At 36.7% G+C, this 20,642-nt stretch overlaps 1 pseudogene; it reads right to left on the minus strand.

Moving 5' to 3' along the window:
* Positions 1-18,730: 18,730 nt before the first annotated feature.
* On the minus strand, positions 18,731-20,403 carry LOC125210548 (aspartyl protease family protein 2 pseudogene; annotated as a pseudogene).
* Positions 20,404-20,642: the final 239 nt, after the last annotated feature.

Genomic DNA, 20,642 nt, shown 5'->3' on the forward strand with positions numbered 1-20,642 from the left:
GAGATTTGTTATGGAAAATGGTCTTTTGTTGGGATTTGTAATATGCGAGTACTTGGGCTTCTCTTACTTCTCAACCACTTAACCCTAATTTTGCCCTACCGTCCAAAGAGCCACTTTACAACCCTAATAAAGTCCTTTCTGATTTTAAATTCACTTTCACATTCTAGTAGAGGAGATGTTTGATTTTGAGCAAGCATATGGTAAACACTACTTGTATTTTGATTTGAGAGTATTATTTCTATACATACACCTTTGAGAGTGAGATACACATACACATATCTTGAGAGAAGCATGAATCCAAGGTGATATACGAGTTAGTAGTAAAAGTGCATTCGACGGCTTGACTTTATAGAATTTGTATTTTGATATGCTCTTGTATTCCATACTCTTTGAAACAATGATGATGTCTAAATCCCTTTAAATCCAAGTCTTCTTTTAGTTCTTTTTTTCTTCATTGCTCGAGGACTAGCAATTATGTAAGTTTGGGGGAGTTGACATACTTGGATTTTACATGGTTTTAGAGGGTGGTTTTGCATGAATTTGAGCATATTTCGTCTATTATTAGGCGTGTTTATATCTACTTCTCTATTATGTTGGTATGTTGTTTTGTTAAGAATGTGTAGAAAAAGGTACAAAATATGTGGATGTGCAGTAGCCTTGGTTTGAGACAATATTTACTGGAGATTTTGAAGTCCAATCAGCCCCTAAAGCATACCAATCTCTTCGTCTTCGAAATAGTCTCGCACGCCTCAATCGGAGTTCGGTAGAAGAAGTTATGGCTGTTATACGAACACTGCGCTGTCCAGAAAATCTCACGCGGCCGGGTGAATTATTACTCTATAATTCCACCCGGCCGGGTGGCGTAATTATGCCTGTGAGATTCCAGAGAGTACCAAAGAAGTCCCACCCGGCCGGGTGAATTTCCAGTGGATTAATTCCACCCGCTGGGTCCGTCATTTTGGCGTTTTTTAGTGCTGAAACGCAATTTTTTGAAGAGAAAATAAGAAGGAAGAATTAGGTCAATTCTATTCATTCTTGACAAGCGACAAAACACACGCTCTCTTTTTGTGAAGAACTCTTGGAAGAAGATTGAAGATTCAAGCTTCAATTCCTCCGCCAATTGCGATTCGCATCATGCTTTCCACTGTTTTTCCTTGTTTCTATTTGTTTTCTACCATGAACATGAGTAGCTAAACATCTTTTATGTAGAATTCTTGGTGAAGATGCATTGACTTATAGTTTTAATCCAATTGACTTCGTTTTTATCTTGCTTTTGCAATTGTTTGAATTATTCTTGTGCTTTTTCCTAACAATTGCTTGATCACCAATTGGTAGTGTAGCGTTTCTTAGAATAATCGGGAGATGAAATATTTAACCTTGAAAGAAGAATTATTCACACCTTAATTCAATAAAACTCGGGAGAGTTGAGGTTTTGAGTGAGATCTTTAATCTAATCGAACTATTAGGAGTTAGGTCTAAGAATTAGAAGGGGACTTCAATTATTACACCTAATCTACGGATTCTCACCTCGGGAGGGGGTTTAATCTATATTTGTGATTGATTCAACAATTCTGGAGACTGTAAATGGTAAATCGGTTTCAATTGGGTTAGGCTATGAGTTGTGCATCGGATCCTTGAATTCTGCATATTTCTCTATCATTTTTACAACTTGCTTCTTTATTCTCTTATTTAAGTGTTTATTTTAATCTCTGAATTTATATGCTTTTCGTAGTTGTTAGAAAAAAACCAAAAACTCTTGATCGTCTGGATAGTAGTTGAAATTTGTTCGTGGTACTTAGGTTTACACTTAATTGTCTCTGTAGGATATGATATACTCTTGCTTGTTGTTTGCTACGATAACCCCGTACACTTGCGGGTATTATTTGGGTAAAATAAAGTTGAGTCAAAGCCCTACCCCCCAAGATTGTCAGGATCTGATGCAGATGCACGGGCAGCAGCATGGGTTCCCCAGGATGTTAGGCAGCATAGATTGTATGCATTGGGAGTGGAAGAACTGTCCGACTGCCTGGAAGGGGGCCTACACGACCGGCTACAAGTCAACGAATCCCACGATGATCCTCGAGGCCGTAGCTGATTACCGGCTGTGGATCTGGCATGCGTATTTTGGGGTAGCCGGGTCGAACAACGACCTCAACGTCCTCAACTCGTCGCCCCTCTTCAACGAGCAGTGTCAAGGCATCGGTCCGGCCGTCTCATTTGTGGCCAACGGCAACTGGCATGATATGGGCTACTACTTGGCGGATGGGATATACCCTAGGTGGCCCATCTTTGTGAAGACAATCAGGCACGCAAGTGATGACAAGAAGGCCTACTTTGCAGAACGGCAGGAGTCGGCGCGCAAGGACGTGGAGCGCGCATTTGGTGTGCTCCAGTCTCGATGGGTAGCAATCAAGGGTCCAACGCGTTTGTGGGATGTCGGTTGCATTGGTGATATAATGTACGCCTGCATTATCTTGCACAATATGATCATCGAAGACGAAGGCGTACAACTGACTAATTGGGCTAATGACGATGAAGCCGGTCCAAGCCACGGAACGGCCACCCCTAACGTACGACATGGGGTACCTCATGATGAAGCCGGCCGCCTCCAGGCACATGCAAACATGCGCCAAGTGAATGCTCATATTCAACTCCAAAAGGATATAATTGAAGAGTTGTGGGCACGGAAGACTGCACGACGATAGTTTTTTTCTTTATTATGTAATTTTTTTAAAAAAATGAATGTACTTTTTTTAAATGAAATGAATGAATTTTCCCGTATATGTCTCGTAAATTTAATTCCGTAATTTATCGTAAATTTAATTCCGTAAATGTAGTTGTTTTTGAATTATTTTTATTGCGGCTTGCCTGTGGCTAGTCTATTTGATTAAAATGTTTATGTGGCAGGTGGAATTTTAGTGCTGATGACGTGGCAGAGAGAGAAAGTGGCTAGCCTGTGGCTGGCCTATGGCTGGCCTATTGCCACTGGAGATGCTCTTAGACCACCTCCATTGGTGACACTACACACAATGTCACTCATAAAAAACAAAATAAGTATAATTAAAAAAAATTCTAAAACAAAAAAAACCAACCACCCCTCATCAATTGGGAGCACCCTGCCGCCACCAAACAAAGTGAGGGGCATATGCCACATGTCATAATATTAATGGCTGAATATTTGATTTCTTTTTTCTTTTTCTTTTTTCACTTTTTATTATTGATTTATTTTATTACTTATTATTGGACTACATGTATGTTGTAATAAATTTGCACAATAACAATATAATTCTACATCACATTTTCAATCTTGAAAAATTTGCACTACATTAAATTTTGATTGTTTTATTAATTATTATTTTTTTATTCAATGATTATTACATTTAACTCTATATATCTTTTCAAATATCATGTGAATTATTCTTCCAAAAAAATCATGTGAACCACTCTTCCATAAAATGACATCTGACTACTTCATTTTTTATTATTTTATTTTAATTTATTATTTTTTATTATTTGCTACTACATTGTGGTTCACTTTTCTATATATATCCCACTTAACATATACAATTCCTCACAAAAGCAACCAAATCCTCCAAATTATCGCCCTTTCATTCTTGTTTTGATAAATTTGGTTTTATGGATCCAAATCATCCAAATTATCGCTCTTGTTTCCCAAACTATTTTAATTCCCAAAATTATCAACAATCATCAGAATATCCAAGTTCGCAAAATTTTCCAAATTTTGCAACACCTTATCAGAATCCCCAATCATTTTCAAATCCCGAGTATTCACAAAACTTTGAATTATCTCCAAATCTAAGCCAAATTCCTACATCTACTGAAATTCCCACATCAAACAATGTCGCCCAAAACTTGTTCGGAGATACCCAACAAGAGAAGTCATATACCCTGCATGGGCTGCATTTGTGAAGTCAATTGCTTCTCCACAAATTCAAAAGCATAAGTTGTTTGCTCAATTCCAAGAGTCTATCAGAAAAGATGTTGAGCGAGCATTTGGAGTCCTACAAGCGCGTTTCGCATTTTTGCGAAGGCCATGCCTTGTCTGGGACAAGATGTTGATGGGAAAAAATATGATTGCTTGTATAATCATGCATAATATGATAGTAGAAGATGAACGTGATACATATCAAAATTATTATAATCCTACTGAGTTTTTTGAAGATACACCTACAAGAGCACAAGAAGGAAATGCTGAAGCTTTTTGCTACTCTACTCAACGGATTGGGAGTTTGTTTTCTTATATAACAAATCGAGATCAACTCCGCAATAGAGAAGCTCATATTGCCCTTCGAGATGATTTGATTGAGCACATTTGGGATAAATTTGGCACAAATAGTTGAATGTGTAATGTTTATCTTTTTTAGTAATCTTTCTTATTTTTCACTTTAGTTTGTAATTTGGTTTGTTTATTTTCTATTATTGTACCGTATTTCTTTTATTTGTGTATTTTTTTTTTATGTTGTACTTCACTTATATATGGATGTGTAATAATTTTTATTATAAATTTGAATTATAAAATAATTTATATAATTTTTATATGAGTTTTTTAATATATTTGAATAAATATAAAATTTATATTGATTGAAAGTATATGAAAAAGAAAATATGTATTGGGGTTGAGTTGGAGTCATTGATGGAGGTAAAAGTTTTAATAAGTTGGGGGTTGTATATGTGGATGAAAGAGAAATGAGTATTTTATTCAAAAGTTGATTGGGGTTGGGTTGGGTGGGTGTCACCAATGGGGATAGTCTTAGAGCCTTTTCTTTTGGGCACAAGAATTTAGGAGATGTTATTTAGTGGTGTAAGTGGAGTTGGTAGTAAAGTAGATTTTTACCATAAATAGAGATGACTCAAATATGTTGGGACACCCCAAAAAGGAATAAGGGTCTAATATCTTGGGACAGAGGGAATAATAAGTACTCCCTCCGTCCCGTTATAGAGATGACACGGGATTTTAGGAGATGTTATTTTGTGTGTTAAGTGGTGAGAAAAAATATATTTTATAATTGATGTACGAGGGAACTTTTTCAGAAAGAGGAAATGTGACATCTTTTGCGGGACAAACTAAAAAGGAAAGTGTGACATCTACTATGGGACGGAGGGATTACAATGTTAACACATTCGCTAGGAAATTTTATTCATTTTGTTAGGTTTTGATGGTGGACTCTGACTATTTTTTAATCCCATGATTGATAGAAGAGACGAAGGTAGAACACAAATTGGTGGGAATTTGGGCTCTAAGATCTCAAGAAACTAGGGTTATATGATTGAAATTTGAAATAGATTGTAAGGGCATCTGCAGCGCCATCTCTTCGTTGTCTCTATCTTGTCTCTCAGAGACGGGATGGATAAGAGACAGCGATGCAAGCTCCGTCTCGTCCCTATCTCGTCTCTTATCTCTTCCAGAAAAGCAAGGTGGTGAGATGTCTCGCCACGCGCCTTGGCGATGTGGCGCGCTCATGTTCGTCCGTGACGCCCACTCGCCGGCCCGCGAGTGTGCGTCGTTTATATCCGTTAAAATTATTTTTTTTTAAATTCAGAAAAAATTCAAAAATTTAAAAATAATAAAAATAAAATCCCAAAAATTATACTAGCCGTTTATAGCCGTTTTTTTCAAATTTTTAATTTTTTTAAATTTTTTTTTAAGCCTCCAATCACTTCTATAAATACCAAATCATTCCCACAAACTATCCACCATAAAAAAAACTCTCTATTCTCACTCAAACACTCTACATTCTTCATCTCAAAATTATGTCTTTTTTATTTTTTTAGGATTTTAAATTGTAATTTTCTTTTATTTAATAAAGTGTGTTTTTATTAATTGAATTTTTTGGAAATAAAAATAAAAAATGAAATTGATTGAATAGTTAAAGGATGAGATGGTCAAGAGATGGAGGGATGCAGGTGTTGTCTCTTAATTAAGAGATATGGTAAAAAGTACAATGGAGCTCATGAATAGTGAAGAGATGAGATGGTTAAGAGATAGGGATGTGGATGGCCTAAGGCTTTTGCATATTACTAGTTGATACTTCCACCCAATGACGGATCCAGAACATGGAATCCATGGGGTCGAATAGAATAATAATAAATACTCCCTCCGTTATGAACGAGTTACTTTCATTTTTGGGATGTCCCACCATAAGTGAGTCATTCCCTTAAAACAAAAAATCTTCTTTCTTACTTTATTTTCTCAAATACTTTATTCTTTTCACTCCTCTATTTTCTCTATCTCATACTCCCTCGTCCCATAGGAAATGTCAAACTTGGGAGATGACACTAGATTTTAGAAGATGTTATTTTGTGTGTTAAGTGGTGAGAGAAAATATAATTTTATAATTGATGTGAGAGAGAACTTTTTCCAAAAGAGGAAATGTGACACCTTTTGTGGGACAAACTAAAAAGAGAAGTGTGACATTTATTATGGGACGTAGGGAGTACTTTACTATCTCCAGTTTAACTCTTTAAAAATTAATTCATTAAATCATATGCCCAATAGAAATGGCTCGTTTATGACCGATGGAGGGAGTATAATATATAAATAATTATTTAAAAAATCATTATATTATAAGTAGTCACTGAATATTTGTATATACAATAGCCATTAAAATTCTCAGTACCAAATATTTAAATAATAGTTTCAAAAAATGAGTAAACAATATAATGAAATTGTAATTGATGAAACGAAAATTATAAAAAATAATTATGATTAGTTAATCATAAAATGAGCCAACCTATTTAGTTAATACTAGCTACCAACATTTTTGATGGCCCAACAAATAAGAATAAAATAGGCTCAAATATTTCAATCATTTAACCTTGTTAAAGCAACCATCGTCTTTTTCATCTTCCACATCAGATCCTGAAATTTCTGCAACCCCTCTCCTTATCTCATCCTCTATTCTTATTAGAATTGTTCCTTTCACCTCTTATTTTTTGGAAAAGGCGGAAGGCTTCGGGTAGAGTTGAAGCTGACGTGGGGTCAAAGACGGAACTGCATCAGGTTAAAGGTCTAAGATGACATTTTCCAGCAGTGTTCGGTGGACCGCCGATGAGGTCGGCTGACCCCGCGCGACCCCACCTGGATCCGCCACTACTTCCACCAGTCCACTGTAATAAACCCAAATACAGAGTACAAGATAATTTCAATTACTGTTTTATCTAAATAATCAATAAGATGGTTTGGGTTCCTAAATTGTTAACTAGAACTAACATAAATTCGATATCTAAGAAGAATGGAATTTATCTTTGTTAACAATTGGATGAAAATTGAAGAACGCCAAAACTGAATTGAAAGAAAAATAATTGTATTGATGCTAGAGAGTCTCTTTGATTGTATATAAAGTCATGAACTTTTAAAATAGTTTGATTTTTCCCGTGAAATTTAAATGTTGCATGAAAAGTCATGAACATTACAGGACTGTTTAAAATTTTCATCCGACCCGACCTGATAGATTTCCAATACAAACTTATCCTACGTGGTGTGCCGGAGGTGTAACTTGGCAAATGACAAATGACTAATTTAGGTTCAATTCAAATTTTGGAATCAATGCTACTTTTATGCTGAATTCGATTTGTATGTTTATGTCGATTTTTGCACTGAATTCGATTTGTGGAAATCGATTTGTATGTTTTCATTTGTGCTACTTGTATATTTGTGATAAGTTCTAGGTCATAGATTGCAAAGATAGAAGATAAACAATCAGAATTAGTGGAGTTTTGTCAAGTCATTCATCTGGCGCCACGTAGGATAAGTTTGTATTGGAAATCTATCGGGTGGGCCGATGACAAATTTACACATCCGATAAAGTTCATGACTTTTCATGCTACATTCATAGTTCATGTATAGGAGAACCAAACTATTTTAAAAGTTTGTGATTATTTGCAATTTGCCCTAAAATTTAACATCCGTCGGGTGGGTCGAATATATAATGTTTTGGGAAAAAAATGGACTTTAGTAGTTATATAATTCTATAAATCTCGATGGATCACATCTGGGTCTATTATATTCGTCTGATTAAAATTACACAGAACTAACACAAATAATATTTCGATAAATGTAAATTGACTATACAGAAAAAGTATCAGCATATTTGTGCTAAAGTTAGGCCCATTATTATGTGTGCTTAAATGAAATTGGATCCAAAAATCATTTACCAAGAAGCGAGTTTTACCTTTCTTGAAAATCTTTTTTTTTTTCGAATCTTCTGTTATGGAAAATTTTATTTCGTAAAATATAGTAATCGGCTTCTAATTTTTCTTTACTTCCCCAATCATTGAATAAGTAAGGAGCAGTAATATTTGAAAGAAGACCTCAGTATTCGGGGGGGGGGGGGAGTGAAACAAAGAGAAGGTGAAATATTTTGTAAGGAAAAGCTAATTTATTAATCAGATTGTTTTGCAAATGTAAATGTAACTATGTAAGTAGCAACCAGTTTGGATTTATTAGTCATTGATTTCATTTAATGATTGCTTTAATGAATAGTATCAATTTGATGACACGACAAGATCTGGCTTTGACAAGTAGTAATTGAATAGCAATTTTAATAATATGAAAAAGTAATTGGAGCTAGATCCACTTTGATTGGCGCGTCATGCTCATATTGTTACTCAACTCAATCTCCATAAACATAAAGTACTAGTAATATTCACAGGGAATGCTGGTTTTTATATTGGAATGTTTTTTATAAGTAGAATAAATGCTGCGACATTATTAGACATTTTAAAGAGGACAGATGATTAAGGTGATATGATTTATATATAGAACAGGATGATGCATCTTAGTTTTCACACGTTATGTTATAGAATATCCAAGTTGCACATGGATGGGAGGACATGCCACATGCCAAATACTATTGACGTCAATATTTTTTTATTTTGTTTTTTGCCTATCACTAATTATACTTTCAATCGAATTATTTTTTCAGGTTAGATATTTTTCAGGTGGTAATAAGTATACCTAAATTGAAGGGATTAATCTTCATCTTATTACTGAAATAAATCATTACAGACTACTTATAGAGATATGATTAGATATGCACGTAAATAATGATGTATTCAACTAATTATTGTCAAGGGCAAATATTGTAGAATGATTATCTACTATGCTATGCCTCTGACTCTGTCATATTAAAAATGCACAGTAACATTTTTTCTTTTTGAGTTATTTCATTGAAATGATTTTTAAAATAGAAATAATTTCATTTCTATTTTTTATCTCTCTTTTCATTAAATTACCAAATAACACTACATAAAATCTTGTATTGAAATCAAATATTTCATATTTATTGGAACAAAAGAAAGTAGTCATTATAACTTTCAAACTTTTTTATTAAATGGCGCTTCAGAGCTAACGAATTTGACAAGCTATAAAATTTTTTCATTTAAATTTAAATTGAAAATATTAATCATGTATTGCAATAAATCATTTTATTCACAGCAATTTTACTAGCAAATAAAGTTAGTTAGTCACTTGTTCTTAATACATTTAATAGTAGTACAATATTTCTATTTCTAAATTAAATGCCTTGAAGTGTAAACCAGGTTTTGAGATTAGTCACTAAAAGTTCAAATGACTCGCATTTTGGGGAAAGAAAGGAATCAATTCTCTAACGGAAAGTTGGCATGGAGAAATGTGGCCCCACCGCGTGCACAACTCCTAATTTGGTTTATATTGCAAGGCAGGCTAAACGCTAGGCAGAGACTCTTTCGATTTGGCTTTCCTGGAGTCGAAGATGAGCTTTGCGTACTGTTCAGAGAAGAACCAGAAATAATTGGCCATATCATTTCACACTGCAGATTCTCCAGTATCCTTGGGTATTTTGGATGCAAGTGCTGGAATCTCACCTTTTGCATGCCTAAGGACCCAATATCTTGTTTACTTACATGGATGGACACACCGTTCAGGAGATTTGATAAGAAAATTTGGAGCTCTCTTTTCTACGTGATCTCTTGGTCAATCTGGTGGCTCAGGAATAAAGTAATCTTCGAAAAGATGAAACCAAATTGGAATGTAGAGAAAAAACTACTCCTTTGGAGGCTTGGATTACGGATTAAAGGATGGTGTCCACATTTTCCTTACTCGCTCGAGCAAGTATGCGAAGACCTACCTAAAGCTAGAAGATGGTTGGGACACAAATGAAGTTTATCTGGTGAGTTGTGGCTTTTCATCTTTGATGTGGATGTTTGGTACTTTGCTGTAGTTTTTGGTTTGTCGTGTGTTGCTTTTGGGCTGGCTTTGTTTGCGGCGGTTGTTGGTTGTGATGGGTATGTTGTTTTGTGGCGTTTCTTTGCTTTGGAGAGTTGTAGTTTTTGTTTAAGTTTTGTACTCCTTTGCTCACCATATTGAATGGTCTGAGCCTTTCTTTTTATAAAAAAAAAATAAAATTCAAATGAATTCATGTATATATAGTTCCACCTCAAAATGACCTCAACATAATGCAATGTCGGTGTTAAAGTTCTTATCAAAAAATATAAATAATTTATTGTTCTGTGAAGCCAATTAGCCACACATATTTATTGAGATTACTTGGGCATCTGAATTCCATGAGTCAAATAGTAGGGTTGTTTATCATTACTATAATTTTCTTTGTATGAGTAGAATAAAGTTGAAAAGGGTTCCTTGAATGGGATGTCTAAATTTCTGTGGAAAAGTGAAATTTGAAAATGGTGAATGTGCATGCTATTCGTGAGGGATAAGATTTGAAATACAAAAGCGACAAATTGAGGTGCATAGATTCCGGTGAAAAAACTGCACATGGGTTACTACTGTAGGCTTCAAGGAAAATAACCAATTTCATTCACAATAGTCAAGCCTTCACTTTTTCATCGTAATCACTTTCCATTTGGCCCCACATACAATCCAATGTTTACATGGGATGAAAAGATTGAGTGTATATTCATAATAATAAAAAGGGATAAAAAAGTTAGATTTTTTATGGCATTACTTGTTCTTAATATAATCTGTTCCAAAAACAAAATAGATTTTAAAGATATAATGAAGGGATAAAAATGTTAGATTTTTTATGGCATTACTTGTTCTTAATATAATCTGTTCCAAAAACAAAATAGATTTTAAAGATATAATGAATTTTAATGTGAAATTTAAAGATATAATGAATTTTAATGTAAAATTAAAAAAGAATTGTAAGCAAGATATAATATTGAATTTTAATGTGAAATTAATAAATAACAAAAGAGTAAGAAATAATGTAATTAGAGTAGTGTTATTCGATACTGAGATTATATTAATAGAATAATTTGTGGAAAATTATTATCATAAAAATGAATTTTTATTAAGTAAATTTAATGGAAAGACTGAAATGGCAAAAAGAAACTATTATTATTGAATGCCAGAGAATATGTTTTATAAAATATACTCTCTTGGTCCTAAAAAAAATAGTTTTATTATTTTGGGTCGTCCTCCAAAATTAGACTAAGTCTAAATATAAAAAGTTTTTAACCAATAACACACAACTAATAATGTGGATCACACAATCTACTAATACAGTAATACTACTTCCAATATCTTTTTCCTCTCATTTTTACTTTCTTCATTTTTCTCTTACTTTATCAATTATACATTAAAACACGTGTCATTTACAAATTTGTCTATTTTTTAAGACTATGAAGTACTCCGTATAAAAAAACACTCCCTCCGTCCATGAAAAATAGTTTTATTTTTATAATTTTTGGGTGTCGAACTAAAAATAGTTTCATTTAAAAAATATATAAATTTTATCTCATATTTTACCCACTTTTTCTCTTTCATTCTCTTATTTTATCTATTTTTTTTCTTATCTCTCACTTTAACAACCTCCAAAAGGAACTATTTTTCTTGGTTAGAGGGAATAGTAATCTCCCCATCACATTATAAATGATTCACATTATTTTATTCTCTCATACTTTATTTTATCTTCACATAATTCTTTAAACATCATTTTTCAAAATCATGTGTTAAAATAACGTCTTGCTTATGGCAAGATGGAAAAAGTATTACTCTCTCCGTCCCGGCTAAGATGAAACATTTCTTAGTCGTCACGTGATTTTATGAATTGTTGGTTAATGTGGTTAATTAGAGAGAGAGAGTGGGTGTAAGCATTAAATCAAGAGATAAAAAAGAGTTAAATTGGAGAAAGAAATAAATGGTTGAGTGTATTAATTGAAAAGATAAAGTTACTAAAAATCAAAATGTGTTATATGAGTTGGGATAAATTAAAAAGAAAAGTGTGTCATTTTTGTTAGGATAAACTAAAAAGGAAAGTGCATATGTTTAGTTAAGAGTTACTCCCTCAGTTCTATAGTAATAGAGGCGTTTCTTTTCAGTACGGTGACTTAAGTAAAGAGAGAATAAAGTGGAAAATGAAAAATGTAGAGAGATGAAGAGAGAAAAAAGTAAGAGATGGTAAAGTAGGTGTGGAAAAATGTATTGACTTTTACTAAAAAGGGAAATGACTCTATTACTATGGGACAGAAGGAGTAAGATGGAAGGAGTAGTCCAGAGCCTTTGTCCTAGCGGCAAGGAGTTTAGACATTATTGTATGAGGTGTCAAGTTTGAGCCCTCTTGATATCATTTATAATTTCCTCATTTATATAGAAGTTTATTTTTCAAGAAAAAGTTAAGAAAAAGTTAGGACGACACGTGAATTAGTGCACAATTGGTAAAGTAAGAGAGAGGAGGAGAATTGTAGTTAAAGTAGTGTTAGTGGATAGTTGGATCCACATTATTAATAGCGGATTCAAGTGGTATAAATTGTAAATAAATTGATATATACGGGTTCACTTCATCCACCTCTCTTTCCACTTCATCGGGTTGAATGGTCGCACAGATGGCTTTGCAATCCTTGCAGTCTTTGGGATTGACAATGGTATGTGAGGGAAACTGGCCCGGTTGATGTTGAATACCCACAGCCTGTGAAATCTGGCTCATCTTAGTATCGATGCTCTTCATGTGAATACTCAAGCTCTACACATCTGTCTCTACTTGCTTCAGTCTCTTATCAGAATTGGCCATAATTTCCCCTGTCTGCTTCATAAACGTCATCAAGACATCTCCAAGCTCATTCTTCTTCGGCTCAACGATTTTTCCATTCGACACTTGAAACCCCGGAGGTGGCTATAGGGCACTGTTAGGATTCCCATAAGACAAGTTGGGATGTGCTCTATTCCCAAAGTTGTTGAAGTTACCACCCCCTTGATTGTGGCGGTAGTTGTTGTTGAAATTCTGATTGTTGCTGCCTTGATGCACGTAATTCACCGCTTCACTTTCGAGTCCGGTTGGCTCTGTTTCCATATAGCCAAACTTACTAGTCAGGAAATCCAGCTGTTTGGACATCATGTCCATCTTGTCAACATCCGATGCGGACGCCACCCTGTAGGCTTTGCTTCTCTCATTCTTCCACCCATCATCTGCCACCCTCTCAATCACCTCTAATGTCTCGTTTTCTCCCAACTTAAGGAGTGACCCCCCTGCGCTCATATTTAACTCGCGTATTCCCTCCGAAGTGGCTCCCCTATGGAAAGTTACGATCTGTTGCCCCGGGATTAACCCGTGGTTGGGGCATCTCTTCATCAGGTGTTTGAATCTCTTCCATGCCTCGTGAATATTCTCTTAAGGATGCATTGCATAAGAGATGACTTCAGCTTGGCGCTTTAGTGCCTCGCTCGGTGGATAGTACTTATCCAAGAAGAGCTCGACCATTGCATCCCAAGTCTCGACCGAGTTGGGATCCATGCTATCATACCAATCCCTAGCGTCATCCTTCAAAGAAAAAGGGAACAATCTGAGGCGAATCTGATCATCGGAGACCCCATTAGCCTTCACCGTGTTGCTAATTTGTATGAATTTGGTTAAGTGCTTGTTGGCATCTTCTGAACCTGTTCCACCAAATGCATGTGCTTCTGCCCTATTTATCAATCCCGGCTTTAACTCAAAACTGTTGGTCGCAATCCCGGCATTATTGACTGGTGGATTGTTAACTCGTCTATATGCATACAGATTCTGCACGGGCTGAATTGGTGGTCTCGCATTCTGCTCATCCAACTGCCTCTGCATGTTGGCCATCTGCTCACGGAGCTGACGAATAACGGGATTCTCATTGTTGTTTTCAAAAGTGTTGTTCTCCTCGTCCGCCATTAGGATTGGAGACCGCGGCTCGTACTGTATGGGTGACGGAAGTGGAGATGGACTAGGTACTGGAGTTCTCTGGATAGGAGAAGGTAGACGCCTATGACCGGGTGAAGATACCCGAATCCTTTGGTTTAACCTCCTCTGTGCGTTCCTCTTCCTGTTGGATGTTTCGATCTCAAGATCGATTGGCTCTAAAGGTGGACCTTTAGAACGCGTGTGCATACAACCTGCCCAAGGAAACACAAAGATTAGAGAACTCAAAAAAATAAAAATAAAAATAAAGCAAATAAAATCTAGATTAGTAATCTATATTATTATCACGATATTAAGCTATATTGATACAAAATTGTCCCCGGCAATGGCGCCAAAAACTTGACTCGACTTATTTTAACACAAGTAGTACCCGCAAGTGTACAGGGACAGTGTAGCAATTAGCAAGCAAGAGTATCGTATCCCACAGAGACAAACTTGTATCAACATAACTACCACGAACAAATGTTGACTACTATCTAGAGAATCGGAAAGGTTTGGTTGTTTTCTAACACTAATAAAAGTATATAGTAAGCAAATAAACAAGTAAAAGCAAATAAACATGGAATGAAAAGATAATATGGAGAAAAATTGTAGAACTCAAGGATCCGATGCACAATTCCAAGCTCTTATCCAATCAAATTGCCTCACCTTTTGGTGTCTCTAGAGTTACTAAGTCGATCACAATTATAGATTAAACCCCCTCCCGAGGTGAGAAACCTGTAGATTAGGTGCTAGAATTGAAGTCCCCTTCTAATCCTAAAACCCCTAACTCCCAAAAGCTCGATTAGATCAAAGACCCCACTCAAAACCTCAACTCTCCCGAGTTTTATTGCATTAAGGTGTGAATTATTCTTATTTCCAGATTAATTATTTCATCTCCCGATTAATCTAATTAATCATACACAATCAAGTGGTGATCAAGCAATTGAAAGGAATAAACCCAAGAATAATCAAATAACTACAAGAGTAAGGTAAGAACAAAATCAATTGGATAAAAACTATGAAATTAATGCATCTTCACCAAGAATTCTACAAAAAAGGTGTTTAGCTACTCATGTTCATGGAGAAAACTAAGTTTAACACAAAGAATCCGAACAAAAACATGAAAGATAGATACTAAGAACTCCTGTGGAACGAATCTATGGAATGAAGTCTTCAATCTTCTGATTTGGAGTCTTCAATCTTCAATTCTCTCTCTCTAGAAGTGTTCTTGGAGGTGTGTATGAGTGTTGGAGGCCGTAGATGTTGAATGATATGAACCCTAGGCGTTTTTTTTTAATCTCCCATCAAAAATCGCGTTTTTTGGCAAGAGAATACGCCAAAATAGCGTACCCGGCCGGGTAGAATTATAAAGAGCAAAATTCACCCGGCCGGGTGGTCATTTTCGACCCCTTTCTGGCCATTTCCGCGCAGAATTACAGTACCCGGCCGGGTGAATTTACAGTGTAAAAATTCACCCGGCCGCGTGTAAGTTTCTGGATAGCGCAGTGTTCTTGTAACAGCCATAACTTCTTCTACCGAACTTCGATTGAGGCGTGCAAGATACCCACGCGAAGCTCTTTCGAAGACGAAGAGATTGATATGCATTATGGGCTGATTGGACTTCAAAATATCCAGTAAATATTGTCTCAAATCAAGGCTGCTGCACATCCACATATTTTGTACCTTTTTCTACACATTATTAACAAAATGGTCAACATACCAACATACTAGAGAAGTAGATATAAACATGTTCAATAATAGACAAAATATGATCAAATTCATACATAACCACCCTCTAAAACCATGTAAAATCCAAATATGTCAACGGGTAAAAAGTGAAGGACAATTTTCCAGAAATGGAATACACATAGTTTTGTGGAATGGACGAAAATGGAAAGTGCACATATTTTTATGGGACAGGAGAGTTATTTTCGTCACGAGATTTTATATAGTTTTATGAGTTAGATGAAGAGAGGATACAGTAAGAATGAGAAGAGTAGAGATGATGTTTTTTTCATTTTAGAAAATGTGTCATGTTTAGTGTTTAGTGAGACAATCCAAAGGAAAACGTGACATTTTTAATTGGACTGAGTGTATATTTTAACTCGTGACAAGTTCTAGAAATTGTAAAAATTGGTGAGAAAAGCTAGTAAAATTTGAATTCTAATTTTGTTTTGGAGTGTTAGTTTTAAACTCTCTCCGTCTCAACTAAGATGATACACTTTCATTTTTGGTTTATTCCAATTAAGATGAGACGTTTATATTTTTGGAAGTACTCCCTCCGTTCCATAGTAGTGGAGACGTTTCTTTTCGGCACGCGATTTAAGAAAATTTGTGTTAAGTGAGTTAAGTAAAGAAATAAGTCTAATAAAGTAGGAAATGAAAAAGATAGAGAGATGAAGAGAGATTAAAAGTAAAAGAGAGTATAGCAAGTGAAAAGAAATGTGTTGACTTTTACCAAAAAATGAAATGAATCCACTACTATAAAATGTACAAAAATTACGAAAAATGACTATACTACTATAGAACGGAAGAGTAATAAAATAACTTCTCTCCAATCAATAATACACCAACCACTTTATCTTATTCAAATTAAAATATTCATCACTCTCCTATCTTTAAAAATATAATCTATTGTTAATTTAGTTCGTTCCATGAAAATATACACTTTTTATGTACTCTATCCGTCTCATTACAAGTGATAGATTTCTTTTGAACACGAGAATTAAGAAAATGATATATTTTGAGTTAAAGTGGAGAGAGGAAAAAATAAGAGAGATAAATAAAAAATAAAGTAAGAAATAGAGAATAAAATAAGAGAGATGTAATCAAGTAAGGGTGTCTCCACTGTCGCCCTTCCCGTTCGCCCGTCGCCGACGGGCGACCGGACGTCCGCCGTAGGGGCGGGAAGGGCGCCCACGCCCGTCCCGAGTGCCCGTCGGATGGGCTCGCCCCTTGCATCGACGTTCTACCTGACGTCCGTCACTGTGGCGTGGGTAGGACGTCCTACCGAAAATTAATTTTTTTTTTAAAAAAAACTCTATAAATACGGCTCGTGTCGAAATTTTAATTCCAAAAATTTTAATTTTAATTGTGAATTTATTAATTTTATTGCGGAAAGTCCTAGTGAAATGGGAAGGGCTAGTGCTGACGTGGCAGACAGTTTTTGTGGGAAGGACTAGTGGAGGTCCTAGTGGGAGGGCGCCACCAGAGACATCCTAAGAGATGATTGAATTTTTTGTTTTTTGCTAAAAGATGAAATTGACCAGTTGTGGTTGTAACAACTCAAAATGGAAAGTTGATTACATAGTAATGAAAGGGAGGGAGTAATATCTTTTTCTTTTTTGAGACTTATTCTGCATTAATAATTTCAATTACTTTCTATTTTATTTATATTTTCTTATGACTGTACATTAAAATCCATTATATTTTAAATATTTTTATTTTTAAAAGAAATAAATTGTGAATTTTAAAATATTACTAATTTAAAAAATTAGATTACAAAAAGGACGCACGTCGTACTTCTTGAGGTACGTGTCGCCAGCCTTTGCTTACATCAAAGTTTATGTTACTCCACACTTGTTCGTCCAAGAGTACATAGATCCTTGTGCAATAAATATATGGTCAATTTTGTTACATATAAAACGATTTTCTGGTACTACTATCATTTTCCAAATATACTCCTATTACGACAAAGTATAACTTATGCTGTAGTAATTAATGTAAATATGGCGTATGGTTTGTATTAAAATGAAATCCCTCTTAAAATAATATCGTGACACCATAGTATGTTGGATATTGGTGGCCAAGAAAAATTGTTGTATAGTGTACAAAATATTGCTGGTCGTTTTTTTCAGTTGTTTTTTTTTTTGCCACGTGCCAACTTATTATTCATCCACGTGTATAAATGATTGACTATGAATTGTGATATAGTGATATTTTAATAAGTGGTGACACCCTAACACTCTCATATGTCATATAATACATATAGATGAGTTCAAATGAGAAGGATCTACTATGTTTTAAATAAAAATGAAGAATTATTTACAAATGAAAAGTATATCTATTATGAAGAGTTGTGATGGATTCAACTTCTTGTTGAATGAGGGAAAAAGTAGGAGTACATGGGAAATACTTCCTCCGTTTCCCATAATTTGTCACCATTTGACCCGACACGAATTTTAAAAAATATAATAGAAAGTGAGTTTAAAAAGTTGGTGGCATGTGCATCATACTTTTATATATTACTTTTATAATAAAATGTGAGTGAGAATGAATTAGTGGAATATGAGATCCACTACCAATAATAATAAAAGTGAAAAGTGCTAAATATTTAGGGACGGACGAAAAGAAAAAGGTAACAAATTTTCAGGAACATAGGGAAAGGGAGTACTAAATAAAACATATCATTTATTTTTTAGTACCTTTTATTTGTATTCATAGAGATACAAATTTAGTAGAGGAAAAAAAAACTTGCTCCTACAACTACAAGAGTTAGATTTGCTTACATCAGTCGATAGAGTTTGAAGGAAAGCTATATGAAATCAAAATTTGATTGTATAGCAAAATTGAAAAGGGCAACGCGATTTATTCTTTATGCATTTGGTTTGCAGTTATGGAATACACATAAATAAAATTTAAAACACACGATTGATTTTGATTCCTTATCGGTCAGGGTTAGACGCATCCTCGCGGAGTAAACCCGACCCGATTGGCCGCCAAATCGAACACAACCCGGAAACTCTGCTGCTGGATATTCCCGATTATCGACAAGCCGGCGTTGGTACCCGCAAAAGCAAAGCAAAATTTGCCATCACTATCCACCGGAATCAAGTAATTCGACGCCGGCAGCGACACATCCGCGCCCTCAAAATGCAGCACCACCGTCGGCACCTTCACCTCCGTCTTTCCGGAGAGATCGAAGCACGTGTCGAAGAGCGAGAACTCCGAATCACGCTTCAGATTCGGAGCCCCGGCCACGAACGCGTCCCTCAGCGCCACATACGCGGGTCGGGTCAGCCTGGTCACCGACGTGCCCGAATCCAAAATCACCCCGCCGTTTCCGATCCCATCGAGCTTGAAAAGCGACGCCGTGATTCCGCGCACACGCTTCCCGCCGACCGAGATCCCGTTCAATCCGAGGTAGTAGAACGTGTCGAGCTTCGGATTCGTGAGCAGCGGCGTGTAAACGGCGTTCCTCGAGGCGGCGGAGTCGCCGAACACCATCGACGACGGGTTGGAAGAGGCCGAGCGGTCGACCAAGCAGTAGGAGAACTTCTTCCCGAATCGCCCGCCGGCTTGGGTCGGAAAAGAGAGCTTCCCGCGGCCTAGGCCTAGCAAGCCGGCGGCGCCGACGAACAAACCCTCGTTGTCGTGGCCGCAGCCGAAGGCGACGTTGCTGACTTTGGTGCGCCGAAAGGTGAGGGTTTCGGTGGAGAATTCGCCGACGGTGAAGGAGCCGTCGCCGTAGGAGACCTGGTAGAGGCATTTGCGGCGGGAGTTGCAGCCGGGGGAATCGAGGAGGCGGCAGAGAGGGGAGGCGCAGGTGACTCCGAGGAACGAAGAGGATTTTTTCGGATCGAAAAGCGGGTCGGTTTGGGAGTAGCATTTCCTGCAGGGGGAGCATTGGACCCAAACGACGTCGCTTCCCGTGTCCAGGACCATGTAGACGTTTCTGGGCGGAGTGCCGATGCCGATGCGGGTGAAGTACTCTCCGCTCCCCTGCGCGAGGCCGGAGGTTACAGAGCTGCTGAAGTCTCCGGCGCCGCGTGGCTTGGTGGAGGCGGCCATGGCGGAGAGAGCTTTGGCTCTGGCGGCATCACGCTGGAGGCGGAGTTTGAAGAGGGAGTGGGGGGATGAGTTGAAGGCGGGAGAGAGATTGTCCACATGGTGCAAGTTTACTGAGAGAGTGGATTCGGATTCGGATTCGGATTCGGATTCGGATTGGGATTGGGATTGGGATTGTTGAAGATTGGGCCATGAGAGGGTTTGAGGGGAGGGGAGGGAGGTGGGGATGAGGGTCTGATATTCAACATCAAGTGGAGCGGCGAAGGAGACAGCGATGGCGGTGAAAAAGGACAGGAAAAGGGGAAGATGTTTCCCGTTCATCGCCGTGATCAGTGTGAAAGAGAGAGAGAGAGGGGCATTGGGAGTATAAATAAAGAGTGGAAAGTGTAAAGCGCGACAGAAAGCAGCGGTTTGTTTGGAAGTATTGCTTTGGATTCTCTGAATTGCAGGAAAATGATGCCATTGCAACAGCTTGATTTCTAATTTTATTGCCTGCTGTAAAGCTATGATATTTTACTCTTTTTAACTCCATGTTTTTAGCATTGTTACCTACTTTGATATTGTTGAGACAAATTAAAAACATGGCTTGAGCGGAGGATCCTCGGAGGGTTCTGTTTCGCAGCGGCAACACCACTTCAGTCTTCAGCAGCGCGGCTGAGTGGATTTTGAATTTGGGCCTGACCAAGTATTTAA

Source organism: Salvia hispanica, chromosome 2 (assembly GCF_029641045.1).
Source record: "Salvia hispanica isolate PSC_SH4W2 chromosome 2, Shi_PSC_v1, whole genome shotgun sequence".
Taxonomy (NCBI): domain Eukaryota; kingdom Viridiplantae; phylum Streptophyta; class Magnoliopsida; order Lamiales; family Lamiaceae; genus Salvia; species Salvia hispanica.